At 42.2% G+C, this 15467-nt stretch overlaps 1 pseudogene; it reads left to right on the top strand.

Moving 5' to 3' along the window:
- The first annotated feature begins 5123 nt into the window (after positions 1-5123).
- The window catches only part of LOC133454465 (putative nuclease HARBI1), a 36846-nt pseudogene continuing 26502 nt past the window's right edge, over positions 5124-15467 (top strand).

The following is a 15467-nucleotide window of genomic DNA, read 5'->3' as shown; positions in this document are numbered from 1 at the left end:
CGCGGCTAACGCAGCTAACCGGAATGTAACAATAGGATTGTTTATGTTGTACTGTGAGTTACGTAGAGTCTTTAATAAAGTTCCCAGTGAGTAAGGTTAATACTCAACCGTCCAGTTTGTATAATTAACAGGGACCTATTATGGCATCTAATACCTATTTTAAACAGGCCTTGAATCTCTTAAAAATAAGCTTTTGATTGTTTTTGCTAACTAAATTAGAAATTCAGTATCTGAGCCATGTCTTTTTCTTCCCATTCTCTAACCTCATTATCTATGCAGGATTCTGAGTGGGCGGGGCTATGATAATGAGGCTCTGTGCTGATTGGCTGCCTGAATGACGCAATACACCGCTACGAAAAAATGGCGGAAGCTCCGGCCGACGGAGTTAGTTGTGGGCGTGATTTCACGCTTAGCCCCTGTCGTGCCGTCACGACAGGAGCAGAATCTGAACGGCTCGTAGAAGTCACATGACAGTGGACGGCTCATCCGGGCGGCTGTACAGACACTGCAGAATTTGGTTGCTTTCCTCCTTCTCTGAGTTGCCAGGCTGAGGGGAGACCACCATATATATTAAAGCAAGAAAAAACTTGTTTTTCATAATAGGTCCCCTTTAAGGAAGATAGAATTTACTGAAACATGGAACAGCTGGCTGAGCAGCAGCTCTGTGGCACACTCACCCGGGGAGCCGCGGGGCGGCTCAACATCTCCCCCTAGCGGCGCTAACCAGTAACTACAACAACAATGGAGTATCGGTGTGTGGTATTGGAGTACGAGTACGAGTATATGAGAGCAGTATGGGCCCCGATACCGGTACCAGTATCGTTATCGGGGCATCCTTAATATATATATATATATATATATATATATATATATATATATATATATATATATATATATGTATATATATATATATGTATATATATATATATATATATATATATATATATATATATATATATATATATATATACATATACATATAAAAGTTCTGCTTGGTTGATGCTTGTAACATTGTTGTCATGTTTCAGCGCTGAAATAGTGGGATGGTGATGTGTTTGTCTAATAAACATAATTTAAATAAAAGCTTTTGTGGAGTTAATATTATTCACTGGAATGAGCATCCCAGCCAGCTATGCTCGGAACTGTGCCTTCTTGTATTAACACGATCTGAAGATCTGTAAATGAGTCAGTGTCGTGCCATATCTTTTCTGACAGTGAAAAGCAGTTCAGATAAGAGAGAGTTTTTCCTTTTCCCTTCCAACCTCTTGTGAGTAATGAAAAACAAGTTCTTGGCAGGCACTGGAGAGCAGGATGGCTGAGAGACAAGCGAGCTGGCAAGGGTTTGTTTTTGGCTTGAGCAATGATCACTGCTCTCACACCGCTGACAATGCTCCTCCATCCAACCATTGGCACCAGTAAATGCCCAAGACTGGACAGGGTCCCAGCAACAAAAGTTTTGAAACAGATCCTGTTGATCATCGTGTAGATTGGTTGTGGGATGATTTTTGTGCCTCATCATTGTCTGGTAAATAATTATTTTCTTTTCCACAGTTTATGGATAAAAGCCAGGTCCAAACATGCATTTCTCCAGCGTCTGTGATGAAGAAGTTATAGAAAATCGGGCTGAGAAACAAATGAACAAAAAAATAACAATTCCTTCTTGAATGTTTAAGTATGCTGCTACAGTCAGTTCAACTTTGAAGATATCAGTCCCATGAAATGCATTTATTGGCTATTTTAAAAGGTTTCTGAGGTCTTCACTTCCGGTACGTAGTGTTGTTTTGAGAAAAAATTGCCTGCACAGATTGTGTAAATCCTAATACAATCTCTGAATGGCCCTCTAATGAGAAGAAGCTATTTTGGTGTGCTCATTAATGATTAAATAGGCTGTGTACTGATTGGTTGCCGGCATTGTGAATGAACTACTGACATGTCCCAGGTAGAAATGGTAACAAAAGTCACCCTATTAAGCTGGGGAGCAGGCAGTCACCTCGAGTTTGGAACAGGACAGAAGTTGGTTGATTGGGTAATGTATTGCCTCACGTATTGCGTCACTTCCTGTTGTTTTCACGGTGTTGCAGTCTCTGAATCCTCCAGACTTTTTTGTCTAAACTTAGATTGTTTTCTGATAAAATAATACTATACCTGGTAAACTTCTGTTTTTAATTCAAAACTTGCACATTTTTTCTTCTGTATCTTTCACTGTCACCAATCACCGGTACACTTTCTGTCTGTTAGCCTCTTAGCATGGTCTCCCCTTCTCCCATCGTTTCTCCTTCTTGCTGCTCAGTGTGTGAAATGTTTAGCTATTACTCTGTCTCCTTTAGCGAAGTCGGTAACTGTCTGAAGTGTAGTTTATTCATAGGATTGGAGGCGAAGCTTACCCTGCGTTCACACTGAAAGCGTCATAGGCGTCCGGCTGCCATTCATTTTCTATAAAAACGGGCGTCGAGAAGCGGCGGGACCGGTGGGACCAGCGGGACCGGCGCGTCAATTTGAAGTTGAAAAATCTGAACTTTATGCAAATGAGCAGCGGCGACGCCGAGGCATCGTCCAATCACAGACCGGGATTCCCGAAGTGAGAAGCCTCAATGCAGATTGTACTTTCATGTACACACAAACGTACACTCATTCACATGCGTACAGAAGCAGAGCTGTGCACTAACAAACTTATTTTATCAGGAATTAGATAAGTAGACTCGTCAGTTAGCCATGCTAAAGTGGCGACGTACCGATCTAGAGTAGCTGCTGTTAGCCATTCCCCTGCAGCTCCCGAGCAGCCAGCCAGTCAGGGCGGCTGGGTGACGGTTCAGAGGAAGCCTAGTCCTAAAAAGCACACGGAACACCACCACTCGCTTCATGTGTCTAACCGTTTTTCCCCACTCAGCGACACACCCACTGAGAAACCGACCTTGGTGATTGGTGACTCCATAGTCCAGCATGTGAGGCCGACTCCAGCGACCATAGTTAGGTGCATCCCGGGAGCCCAGGAGCCAGAGCGGGCAACACTGGCCACGGTTACATGATGTTTTTACATGGAAAATAGTAATTCCGAATTGAGGTTTACATGGAAAACACGTTTGATCGGCTTTATCCAATTCCGCTTAAGGTCTGGGGTTTGGAAGGGTTCTGATTGGATAGGGGGGCGGACCGGAAGTAACGTCTACCGGAAATGACGTCTACTGAAAGAAAAACAAACTTAGCCAATTAGCGGCTACAACTTTGAAAAGCTCACAATTTTTATGTTTCTTGCCATCTGTTTTTTTATTTATTTCCAGGTCCTCCAAGCTATTTATTAAATAAATCATCTCTACTCTTGACCACCATTTACTGCGTGCTGCCATCTTGAAACTTTGTTTCGAAAACAAGCCCAACGCGGAATATAAGCGTCATCGCAACAGATGGGCAAGGGAACGAGCAGCGCAGAAAGACCAAAATTAATTTAAACCGAAAGGAGTGTATACATGATCGCGGAATTATTCTAATCGGATTTAAAATCGGAATAAACCAGCCACTTACTTCGGAATTAAGTTTAATTCGGAATGGCCATTTTCATTCGGAATTAGGTGGTAAATTTTACTCATTTTAAATCAGATTTAATTTTAATTCTGAATTAAAGAGGAATTAAACTTCCCATGTAAACGCACTGATTGAAGCAAATTTGAATTTGCTGGCAAAGAATAATCGTAAATTTGGTAAAGTTATCATACATGTCGGCGCTAATGACACCCGTCTATGCCAGTCGGAAGTCACTAAAGTTAATAATGTGTTGCGTGTAACTACACCAAAACCATGTCGGACTCCGCAGGTTTCTCTAGTCCCCTCCCCAATCTGACCAGTGTTGATATGTTTAGCCGCATGTTATCGCTCCGCTGCTGGTTGTCTCAGTGGTGTTCAGAAAAAGACGTGGCCTTTATTGGCAATTGGAAGACGTTTTGGGGAAAGCTCGGTCTGATTAGAAGAGACAGCATCCATCCCACCCGGGATGGTGCAGCTCTTATTTCTAGAAATCTGGCCAATATTATTAGACACTCCCCCTCCCCCCCTCCAGGGTCCAGGCCAGGATGCAGAGCTACAGTCTAACACACTTCTCTGCTGCTTCTCCAGGACCAATGCCTGCCAATAAAACTGTAGGAATGCATTATGTAATTGGCGACTCTAACAAGGTGCCTAGCAAAATAGAATTGGTTGCAGTTCCCCGCCCTCCAAAAGTTCACCAGGTGCGGCGTGATAGAGGCGTTAACCAAAATAACCTTGTAAAAATTAAAACCAATGCGCATTTGGTACCAATTAGAGACCGAAAAATTAGATGCGGACTACTAAATATATGATCGTTAAGCTCCAAGTCTCTATAAGTAAACAATCTAAATACAGAGACCTGGGGGGTATTCCAAGAAGGAGGTTTAGTGGCTGTGGCAGGGTGGAGGAGCTGCAGCCATTCTGATTAGGGCCCAGGTGGGCCCAATCAGCCTCTCCACCCTGCCAGCCTTCATAAGGCAGGGCTGCACAGCAGCAAGGGTCTCCTGTGAAGCTGGGTGTGAAGGTGCTTCTGCACGTGTGGCGGTGATCTTTTGCTGTAATAAAGAGGGTCTGCACGAAACTCCGTGTCTCTCCATCCTTCGGTCGGCCCCGGTAGCACTCGCCCTGCTACATCTGGTGTGTGGCCGGGTGGAGAGGTTGACGGGACACGCACCTGTGTCCCATCCACCTGAGTGGCTGCCACGCCTCCACCCGGCCTGCCCTTATAAGGCAGAGCTGGACAGCAGCAAAGAGGTCGGAGGAGCTGCTGTCATTTTTGTGCACTGTGTGTGGGGTGTTTAAGTGACAAATAAAGGGTCTGCACGAAGCTCTGTGTCTCTCCGTCCTTCGGTCGAGCCCCCGTGGCACGCACCCTGCCACAGTGGCTAAACTGGGTATGTTAACCCAGGGTAAATGGTAAACCTGGGATTTCCGTTCCAAAATGGTCAGGTTAAGTAAGTCACCATGGTAACATAGGCTCTGAACATAACCTGGTAGGGGGTAGGTTTTATGCCGGTTTTGTTCAGGGTTTTGTTCAGATAACCCAGTTATGTTCGGGTATTTAAGCGCAAGTTCAGGAGGGCTGCTGTGTAATTTGTTACACAATGGCGTTTCCCTTTGACGAAGGTCGCATTATCGACATAGAAGCCCAAATTGTTCGTGCAATTCACCGTGAGAGGGTGATAGGACCACGGTATGACATTTTATCTTTACCCGATGAGTATTTGCGAGAGCGCTACCGTTTTTCCACAGAATCCCTGATGTATTTAATAGGGATGCCCCGATACCAATACTGGTATCGGTATCGGGGCCGATACTGCCCTCGTCCTCATACTCGCAAAAATTCTTCGATACCACGCACCGATAGTTGTAGTTACTGGTTAGCGCCGATAGGGGGAGATGTTGAGCCGCCCCGCGGCTCCCCGGGCCTGGCAGCCTGACTGAGCAGCAGCAGCTCTGTGGCTGTAGCCAGCTGTTCCATGTTTCAGTAAATTCTATCTTCCTTAATTATACAAACTGGACAAACCTTACTCACAGGGAACTTTATTAAACACTCCATGTAACTCACAGTACAACATAAACAATCCCATTGTTACATTCCGGTTAGCCGTTAGCCGATTAGCCGCGGATCACAAACAACTTTAAGGTACATACCGCCACCTACTGTACAAGAGTGTGTAACATCATTTCATTTAGCCTGTTTTTTAAATTCTATTTGATTGTTTATGTTGTTTCCAGAGATGGGTAGAGTAGCCAAAAATTGTACTCAAGTAAAAGTACTGTTACTTCAGAATAATATGACTCAAGTAGAAGTAAAAAGTAGTCATCCAAATAATTACTTGAGTAAAACTAAAAAAGTACTTGGTGAAAAAACTACTCAAGTACTGAGTAACTGTAGAGTAACGTCTGAAGTACAAAATAATCATCTTCAGGCAAATTAAATCAATAAAATAAATAAAAAAATAGCTAAATTAAATTCAATTAATCGTAAAGTAAATTCATGTTCTTTAATGAATAATAAAATAATAACAGAATTAAAAAAAATTTAAGCACAAGTAGCACAAAATTTCAAGCCTTTGTACTTTTCTTTTTTAATCAGGCAGAACTAGAACAAGCCCATGAACTCATAGAAACTCTGTGTGTGTTTGAGGCTGTGTAAATGTGACAAAACATGCAAAAACAAACATTTTTCCCAAAGAATCACTCAGTGATGTCATGAGATTGACGCGTACGTAGATAAAAAGGATAAAAGAAAAGTAACAGCTCAATGTAGCCTAATGTAGCGGAGTAAGAGTAACAGTTTCTTCTTCACAAATCTACTCAAGTAAAAGTAAAAAGTATAGTGATTCAAAACTACTCCTAAAAGTACAAAATTTCCCAAAACGTACTCAAGTAAATGTAACGGAGTAAATGTAACTCGTTACTACCCACCTCTGGTTGTTTCACACGGACGGCTTCAGGTGAAGCACCGCACATGCGCCGTTGATGTACCTGCGATGAGACTAAAGCACGAAGGAAAGCCCCGCTGGCCGAGTTTTGTTTAAAATTTAATTTCTGTTGCAAATAAAACCTGTCTTCCAATTCATTGCATTTTTCATTGCATTTTTAGCCTAGTTATTTTTGAGGTAGAAGTATCGGATCAGTACTCGGTATCGGCGAGTACACAAATTAAAATACTCGTACTCATACTCGGTGTGAAAAAAATGGTATGGGGACATCCGTAGTATTTAAGTAACCTTCTCCATCCATACATTGCAAACGTTACGCATCGCGGGTCTGCCCTCTCGTCGCTGCAAACAATGTGCATTGCTCTTCGTTTTTTTGCATCTGGGAGTTTCCTGTACAGTGTTGGAGACGCTGAACACATTGGGAAAGCAACTGCCTGCAGGTCGGTGCGTAAAATGTGCCCTGCGCTAAAGCACTGCATTCACAATTTTATTTGTTTTCCTGGCCACAAACCTACGAGGGTCATTAAGACGGAGTTCCAACTGGCAAGTCAGCATCGCTTAGATTTCTCAAATATGCACAGAAATCTTTGCTGGTGAGATTACATTTAATGAGCATTAGTTATATTGCAGGCTTTCCAAACGTTATTGGATGCATCGATGGGACGCATGTGCCAATTATAGCACCATCCCAAAATGAGGCTGACTTTGTCAACAGAAAAGGTTTCCACAGCATCAATGTCCAAGTAGGTATAATGGAACCATAAGCTGCTTTTATTTTTGAGCGCTCTCTTAAAGGAGCATGAGGCTCCTTTTAAGTAATGAGACTCTCTAGCGCCACCCTTCACCACGACGGCCGTCGGGGGTACTGCAGCCAACAGCGAATCCGGCACGGGAGAACGGGGAGAACGCGCATCCAGCGTCATGTGACGTCACATCCGCAGGACAGCGCGGGAAATTTGGGCCCGAATTGCAGCACATTTTGCAGCACACAGCCTGTTCAAGGCAACGGAGAGATACACTAGAGGGCTCATTCTTTTGGGTTTGGAACGCTTCATCTGACATTATTACTAGAAAACTTAAAACGTATACGAATTTTTTTCATAAATCCTGCCTCAATCCGGCCTCAAGCTCCTTTAATGTTTGAGAAACGTATTCTTTCAATTGCCAGATGATATGCGATGCTGCAAATCTTATATCCAATGTGGAGGCGAGATGGCCAGGCTCTGTGCATGATGCCAGGATGTACAGAGAATCAAATTTGAGCACCAAATTTCTACAGAGTGCGTTATATTACTAATATTATATTGAGCAATTTTGCTAATATTCATGTGTCTAACTTTGTGTTATATGTGCAATTGCAGGAGAATTTGATGGCTCCTGGGGGATAGAGGATATCCGTGCCTCCCCACGCTCATGACCCCGTACCCCGATCCGGATGCTGGAGTGCAAACACGCTTCAACGTGGCTCACAGCAGAACCCGGGGAAAAATTGAGATGACATTTGGGATTCTCAAGGAAAGGTTTCAGTGCTTGCGCAGGCTGAGGGTCTGCCCAGACAGGGCATGTGTCATTGTTGCATCTGCCATATTGCACAACATTGCCACATTGCGCAATGAATTCACTCCAGTGAATGAGGAGCTGGTACCGGAGGAACCATTTCAGCAGCACGTTGACATGGCAGATGGTCACAGAGTTCGTGACCAAATACTGTATGTCTAAATCATTTCAATTAAAGAAACACAGTTGACAATTTTCACTTATTTTTATTTTTTCAATTATTTGCCAATTTTGGCTTCATTGCCGGAAAAGAGAAACATTGTATTAAAAATACAATAATCGAAACACTGACAGGTTGTTCTGCACATCATATCTTTACCTCAATTTTAAGTTTTAAATATTCCATCTCCAGATCACCCTTGGCTATCTGGCGCTGCAGATGGACCCTGTAGAGTTCCTTTGCCGACATCTAAAATAACAAAGCAGCCATGTTCAGCATTTGATGGAGTTTGGCCCATTTACGAATAAACTATGACTATTTCTTACGTTGCTGTATTGATTGGAGCTTGTAGCAGGCTCCTCAGCATCTGCCTCGTTATCAGTCTGAAGTACATATTCATTTCACTTAAATGAAGACTGAACTGTAGGTTGAATAATTTGAAATTGATCATGGCAAAGGCTTTACCTCTGTAGAGAGTGTTGGTGGCTCCTCTATGGCCGAGAACGTTTGTTCATCACCCTCCTATAGAAAACAAAATAGGCTACTGGCTGTGGGCTTAATTAATAGCCTAAAACACTGGCTATGAAATAAGGACTTACAGCAGCAGTATCAGCATCTATGGGTGGTGGCTGCTCCACCAGCAGCAATACTCCACCTTGAACTAAGAGGTTGACAAATTGGTAATTTTCGTGTAAAAGCAACACTTAACACACAAGGAGTTTTCTTTATACAATATGGTAATTAAAAAGATAATAATTGAATATTCCAATTGAATATTTTACATTAAATAAGCCTAGGAAACAGCAATAGGTCATACTGGATACATGAAGGGCTGACTATTAGGCGTAATTAGGAAAAATACATTGATCACGATTCACTGATACTGCCAGCTCCTCGACAGGGGTGAGGGGCTCCGTTACCCCTGCGCCCGTCCTTCTCGCCTCTGCAGTCTTCTTATTAGCTTTAAAATAGATGCATCTTGTTGGAGCATGACAATGAAAGGCCCATATGGGAGACATGATATCCGAAAAAAATACATACCAATTTGGACAATGTTCTTATATTTCATTTTGGCCTGTTTCCAGGTTCTTTTTTGCCCACCGGGGTTGCATCTAATAAATAAATCATTCAGTGACAAGTAGTCTGTATTAGAAAGCATCATATTAATTAGAAAACCGGATTTAATTTAATATAAAATTCACATACTGGACTAAACTTACGCATTGACGTGATCGGTAATTCTCTGCCAAGCCATATCACGTGCTCTGGCAGATGAATTGGTGTTACTTTTTTTCATGATTACTGGCCTCTCCTCCTCGTACGCCTCGAGGAGGACTTGCTGCTCCATCTCAGTAAAATATGTTGCTCTTCGACGTGCCATCTTTTTGATTTTCAACCCTCGATAGATGATGTCTTTATAGAGTCACCAGGAACACGCACAACTCTGGGTTAACCAATCGGGGGTTAGTTGAGTTAATTCATAACCGGTGTGTTGGAACCAACTGAGCGGGTTTCGTCGTCATGGGTTCTAGTAACCTCAAGATGAGACTTTAACTCTGTGTTTGTTAAACCTCCTTCTTGGAATACCCCCCAGGAGTGATATTTTCTGTTTAACAGAAACATGGCTACAGGGGGGAAGACTATGTTAGTTTGAATTAATCAACTTGGCCCGGCTACTTAAATCATCATATTCCTCAAAGCAATTTATAACTCCAGTCTTCAAACTAAATCTGAACCCAAGTGCGATTATAATACATTCGAAAGCCTCACACTTAGTCTGAAACTCTTACGCTGGAAATCAGAGAAGCCAGTTTTGTTAGTGGTAGTGTACCGGGCCCCTGCTGGTGCTTATCTAGAGTTTCTGTCTGAATTTTCAGATTTCCTATCTGGTTCATTGATCAGTACAGATACATTCATCATAGTGGGTGAATTTAACATTCATATGGATGTTGAAAGCAATAATCTTAAATTAGCTCTCAATTCTCTTCTAGAATCAATACCTCACAAAAAGTAAACAAACCTATTTTAATCATACCCTTGACCTCGTTCTCAACTATGGTGTTGAGCCTGATAATCTGTTGGTGTTGCTTGTAAACTCCCTCTTATCCAACCACTATTTAATAAAGTTTTAATTAGGGCCTGAGCACTTACAGTGCGAAGGCCCTATTGTATCTGTAGGAATTTTTCTTTCTTTCTTTCTTTCTTTCTTTCTTTCTTTCTTTCTTTCTTTCTTTCTTTCTTTCTTTCTTTCTTTCTTTCTTTCTTTTTTTTGACAAAAAGAGGGCCTTTTTCCCCCCCTAAACGTGCCCAAAAAGTCACCAAATTTTGCGGCAAGCCAGGCCTGGCGAAAAATTGGATATTTAATGGTTTGCATTAATGGGCGTGGCAAAATGGCTCAACGGCGCCCCCTAGCCCACCTGTATCATGTCGCAACTTAAAGAAAAGTCTCTTGGCACCATGGCCGGAACAGGAAGTCGGCCATTTTGAATTAATTGTGTAATTTTGGCGCAATTTATGCCATTCCTTCGGCAATTAATACGGCCCGAACCGTAACGTGCACCCAGGTGTGTTATACATCAAAATGTGCGTCTCCATCCCGCGACGACGTGCATTACTTTTCTCAGTCAAAAGCGTTACCCTGGCGACGATAGATGCCAAAAAGCGTGCACCCCCTTCATCTGATTGGTCCATATTTGATAGTTCCTGCCATAACTTTTGAATGGTGTGATATAAAGAGTCGTGGATGGTGTCATCTGACTCGGTATTGAGTAGTACTTGACCTTCATTGGCATGAATTAGCACCGCCCCTTCTTTGGATTGGTCGATATGTGATAGTTCCTATTTTCTGCCATAACTTTTGAATGGTTTGACATAAAGACTCGTGAGTGGTGTCATTGGCCTTGAACATAATTGCTGCAAATTAGCCCCGCCCCTTCATCTGATTGGTCGATATCTGATAGTTCCTACTTTCTGCCTTAACTTTTGAATGGTTTGATATAGAGAGTCGTGGCTGGTGTCCTCCGCTAAATGTCCAGGCCTGAAGACATTTACATGCAATGACCTTCTTATGGCCTCAGATAAGGGATTAGTGTCCATACTGGTTCTACTGGACCTCAGTGCTGCTTTTGACACTGTAGATCATGGCATTTTACTGCACAGGTTAGAGCATGTTGTTGGGATTAAAGGGACAGCTCTACGTTGGTTTAAATCATATTTATCTGACAGATTCCAGTTTGTTCATTTACATGAGGTTTCTTCAGAACAGTCGAGGGTCTGTTATGGTGTTCCGCAGGGTTCAGTACTAGGGCCAATCTTGTTCAGTTTATACATGCAGCCATTGGGAAGTATAAGCCAGAATCACGGCATACATTTTTATTGCTTGTTGATGATACGCAGCTCTATTTGTCTATGAAGCCAGATGAAACTGTTAGCTAAACTTCAGGCATGTCTTAGGGACATCAAGGACTGGATGTCTGGAAATGTTTTGCTTCTAAATTCAGATAAAACAGACGTTATCATTTTTGGTCCAGAGCATCTTAGGAAGGGATTAGATGGTGTTGCGATGGCTTCCAGTGCAACTGTGAGAAACCTTGGTGTTGTTTTCGATCAAGATTTGTCGTTTAAACCATATGTTAATCAGGTTTGTAAAATAGCGTTTTTCCATCTCCGTAATATTGCAAAGATTAGGAAAATCCTCTCGCAGAGTGATGCAGAAAAACTAGTTTATGCGTTTGTATCTTCTAGACTAGATTACTGTAATGTGTTTTTAGCAGGATGTCCAAGTAATTTGCTGAATAGGCTCCAGCTGATCCAAAATGCAGTAGCGCGAGTGCTGACAGGAATCAGCAGGAGAGACCACGTTTCTGCAGTGTTAGCGTCGCTCCATTGGCTACCCATAAAATTCAGAATCCAATTCAAAATTGTATTACTTGCGTATAAAGCCCAAAACGGCTTAGCGCCGCAATATTTGCAAGACCTGATAGTACCGTATGTTCCTAACAGAGCCCTCCATTCTCAGAGTGCAGGTTAAGTCGTAGTTCCTGGAGTATCCAAATGTAGATTTGGAGGGCGGGCGTTCTGCTATCAGGCACCATTACTATGGAACCAACTTCCAATCTGGGTTAAGGACAGTGAAACTACCTCCGCCTTTAAAACCAAACTTAAAACCTTTCTGTTTAGGAAAGCCTGCTGACCTGCAGTGCCCCCCTCTGATTGTTGAGTGTCAGCCATTATTGAAACCATCTTGGAAAAAAGATTTTTTTTTTAAAAACCTATACTCGGTAGGGGAGGCATGGATATCATGGTGCAAGATGGCTCCCTGCTGGCATCCAGTGCATAGCAACTTGCTCTGGTGGGCCAGGAAGGTTCCAGGCGCAAAGGTGGGTTGTAGTTCTGGTTTTGCACTTTACTATGCCACCTAGTCCAGACTTCACTGCTTCCCAAGCCGTGGACGTAGTGCTAGCTGCTAACCATACTACGTTAATCTGAAGGACAGGGACGCCTTGTTCCTGGCGCAAATGCTGACCCGTCCTTCAGCTGTCTTCCACTGCCAGGCACCGTCCATCTGACTAGACATTCACCCCAAATGCAATTTAATTGAATTAAATATTTCAGCACTATGTAAAAGTTAATCTGATAATGACAAAATAAGGGCAAAGGAAAAGTCACAGAAATTATTGAAGTTTCTGACAATATTTTGACACATCATGTGTCAAAGCAGTCTTTGAAAGTACATAAATGCTTTTTTGAAACTTGTGTCAACTACTAATCCTATTGTGCTGTGATATATTGACATTTACATTTTTTTCCCTAAATAACCCTTCAGCCCATTGCTGATGAAGCTCTCCCAGACATTAGACTTGTTCTGAAGAGGATTCTCTTTAAAATGCTTCCACAATATAAAAGCATCCCATATACTGTACATCTCTTAGACAGGCTAGCAATCGTCCAGTACGCCTTGCACAAATGATGCATTAGTGGGCAGAAACTGTAGATGGAGATTGGAGACGATATGGGTTGATGGCCAGTCCAATTGCATAATCCATTAGCCTAATGTATTCTTTTCCACTCAATCCCTAATCCCCTCAATGCCCCAATGACTACTTTGTACTATACATTCCTCCTCATTCACCTCTCTGTTGTGCTTGGTGAGATGGAATAGAACACATCAGTGTGTCAGGGAATTCAGCTTTGTCAGTCTACAAATGGGCATATTCCATTATGATGTCACCTTTGTCATGCCTCAAGCAAATTAGAGGAGTATAGATTATATGATGCACTGAGATACTTCTAGGTCTGAGGTCAGCTTTTTCATGTCTTTACCTCATGTCTTTATCTTGGAGGGCGGGCGTTCTGCCATCCATGTTCATATGTGGCTATATGCTATCAAACTGTTAATGTTTGCTGTTTTCTTGGCCTGGAAGTTCTTCTATGTTTTTTTGAGTCTTATAGATAAACATGCCCCGTTCCGCAAATTCAGAGTGAAAGGGCGCAACAATCCCTGGTTTTCATCTGACATAGGTAGCCTCCTTAAGGAAAAGGATATTTCTTGGGCCAGGGCAAGAAAATCTAAGATTGAGGCGGACTGGCTCAGTTTTAAACAGCTCAGGAATAGGTGCACATCTCTTATAAAGAGAGCGAAATCTGACTTCTACCTCTCTGAAACCTCAAAAAACCTAAACGATCCAAAGAAGTTCTGTAAAGTAATAAAATCCTACTATGGCCATCTATCTGCTAATGATCATCCAAACTATATCGTAAACAATGCCTGCACTCTGACTGATAAAACAGCCATGCTTGATTGTTTTAATGAGCATTTTATTTCTGCTGGTTTTATATTCGAATCCTTGTACCCGGAATTGACAAATTCTAATGTGCACACAGATAATGTTTTTCCTGCACCAGGCAAAGACAGTAGGCCTTCTGATCAGCTGTTTCACTTTATGCCTGTATCTGTCTTAGAGGTCCATAGAGCATTAGTACAACTGGACACTAAGAAAGCAGCAGGTCCTGATAAACTGGATCCCTACTTTCTTAAACTAGCTGCTGATTTTATTGCCAAACCTTTATCGTTTATTTTTAATCTTAGTCTTGACAGTAACGTGATCCCAAAAGTCTGGAAATCTGCCTTCATCCTTCCCCTGCTGAAAGGGGGTGATCCCTCAAATCTTAATAACTATAGGTCGATCTCCAAACTGTGCATTTTGGCAAAGTGATTTGAAAAGCTTGTTAGCAATCAACTCAAGGACTATTTAGACTCTAACAATATCTTATCCCAATATCAGTCCAGGTTTAGGAAACAGCACAGCACTGTTTCTGCTGCCCTCAAGGTGATAAATGACATCATTGAGGCGATTGACTGTAAAAAGATTTGTGTTGCACTATTCATTGACTTGTCAAAAGCATTTGATACAGTTGATCATAGCATACTGATTGATATGCTCCACCTTCTTGGTGTGTCTAGGCAAGCAGCATCTTGGTTTGCCAACTATTTGTCTGCTAGAACACAATGTGTTCAGATGTCAGGATCTACCTCTTCCTTTTTGACTGTATCAAAGGGCGTGCCCCAGGGTTCTGTGTGAGGACCTATACTGTTTTCCATTTATGTCATTAACCTCTGTGAAAAATGTATCAAATGCTATGTATAACTTTTATGCTGATGATACTATTATTTATTGTTGTGTGTCATCTATTGTACAGGCCTTTGACTTTTTACCATCTGCGTTTGATGTTGTACAGTCTCACCTGCAGAAGCTAAAATTGGTTTTAAACTCAGACAAAACCAAATTCATGCCGTTTTTGAATTCAAGTGAGCTGCCACCAAATCTTCCTAACATCTTGACTTTTCAAGGAAAAGAAATTGAATCAGTGTCAAGTTATAAGTACTTGGGCTTTCTTCTCGATCGCCAATTATCCTTCAAATCCAAGCTCAGGGTGAAGTTAGGCTTCTTCTTTCAAAACAAAGCTTGCTTCTCCCTCAGTGCTAGGAAGTATCTGGTAACATCAACATTCTTGCCTCTGCTGGATTATGGTGATGTGTTGTATATGAATGCATCTGCCCAGTGTCTGCGGTCACTTGACACTGTGTATCATTGTGCCTTGAGATTTGTCTCTGGCTGTAAACATCTGACCCACCACTGTACCTTGTATGCTAAATCAGCTTGGCCATCTTTATATGTACGCAGGCGTATGCATTGGTTGCGCATTATTTATAAAACCCTTCTCGGATTGGTCCCTGCTTACCTATTTACATATCTCCATAGGAAGCCATTATGGTCTGCACT

This window comes from Cololabis saira, chromosome 11 (genome assembly GCF_033807715.1).
Source record: "Cololabis saira isolate AMF1-May2022 chromosome 11, fColSai1.1, whole genome shotgun sequence".
Taxonomy (NCBI): Eukaryota; Metazoa; Chordata; class Actinopteri; order Beloniformes; family Belonidae; genus Cololabis; species Cololabis saira.
Note: the sequence above shows the minus strand (reverse complement) of the source record. Positions and strands in the feature narration are given on the sequence as shown.